A 1,538-nucleotide genomic window follows, 5' to 3' on the forward strand; every position below is an offset into this window, starting at 1 on the left:
TCTGTCTTCACATCCCCGTTGAAGGTCAGGAAGGGCGGATGGGTGCCAGGGGCTAGGTTGTGCAGGTCGGCTGGCTTTCTGTAAAGAGAGCAAGATTCAGGTGGTAGCTTACACCAGGGCACTTCATGTTTAGGGAAACTTGGGACTTACTGTAAATTAGACTCCCTGAGCTGTCCAATATGCCTGTCAGCAAAACCAGACTTATGGTGTGGGGAGTAGGGTAGGGGCGAGGTTCTGAAGGGATGTGGTATGACACAGGAAGTCCGTCTGGTGGAAATCAGCGAGAGAGTAGTAAGGCAAGAGGAGGAGCCTAGAACTATTAAAAAAACGGAGAGTAATGACAGGTTGACTATCTAAATTAGTGCCAAGTTTTCAATAGCCAGGGCAGAGGTCGGGCTTTGCTTTCAAAAGTTCCTTCACCGACTAGCTTAACAAAAATGCACTATACAGAATTCCAAATTTTAAATATTAATGGATTCAACCATCACGCTTTTATACTAAGGAATATCTTCTGTGTCGTTAAGGGTATATGCAACAGGAAGGAAAGGGACCTTGTATGTGACACGGGGCCCTGTTCATGCCCACTCGTGTGCCTCTGTGCTTCCACCAGCGGGTCAGAATGCAAGAGCAAGGATGGAGCAAAGTGAGAGGAAGAGGCGTTGGCAGACTGGGGGAAACGGGGAGGGAAAGGGTCACGCTGAGAAAAGAGGAAGAGAAGGAATAACGATGGAGACTTATGTGAACAGAGCTGAAACACCAGATTCACCCCGAATGCTCTCTCTGAGAATACAGCACTTCTCGTAGGAGTCAGGAGTGGAAAACATTAGATGCAGGAATGGAAAAAAGTAAACAGCGTGAGAAGGGGAGTCTATAATGGAGCAAATTCCTGCAGTAATCAGTTCGGGAGGGGAAGAGAAGAATTTCAATTACAGTGCTACTCCCATATCATTCCCCAAACACACATACTATCCAGCTGCATTGTGTGGCACTTGGAACTCCTTAGACAATTGAGACTGAAAGTACTTTTAAAATCTAATTTACTTAGTCCCTTTGTTTACTTTGTGGGTGTCCCTCATTTTAGACAATGAAAGGACATTCTTTACCTTCTCCTGTGTTTCAGAGCTGACACGAGGCAGCGGTGCTTGGGTTCTCAGCTGGGAGGAGAAATCTATACTGATTTTATCTTTCAACAATTACCTCTCTGTGGCTTAACGATACAGAAATTATTATTATTTTCTCTGACTTGAGAGAACAATGGCCTCTGGAGTCTGGCACCCTTGGGAAGTACTGCCCACAGCTGATGAAGCTCTGCTGGACATCGTCATGGGATGCTGGTCAGTTGTAGCCTTCCCTCTTCGTTAGCCCTCTTCAGCATTTACAGTTGACATTATACACTTAGTATTTAACTACATATTGCCAAGTCAAATTTGTGAATTATTTAATGTGTATTTAATGTGTATTCCCTGACCGATTGCCAGCTCCATGAGGGCAGGAATGATGCTAAGAATAGCCAATATGTGTGGAGCTCTTGCTGTGAG

General features: G+C 45.1%; 1 protein-coding gene across 2 annotated transcripts in view; it reads right to left on the reverse strand.

Moving 5' to 3' along the window:
* Positions 1-1,538, reverse strand: part of CLIC5 (chloride intracellular channel 5) — a 161,626-nt gene that overhangs the window by 43,474 nt on the left and 116,614 nt on the right. The window lies entirely within an intron of this gene.

Source organism: Pteropus vampyrus, unplaced genomic scaffold (genome assembly GCF_000151845.1).
Source record: "Pteropus vampyrus isolate Shadow unplaced genomic scaffold, Pvam_2.0 Scaffold18, whole genome shotgun sequence".
Lineage (NCBI taxonomy): Eukaryota > Metazoa > Chordata > Mammalia > Chiroptera > Pteropodidae > Pteropus > Pteropus vampyrus.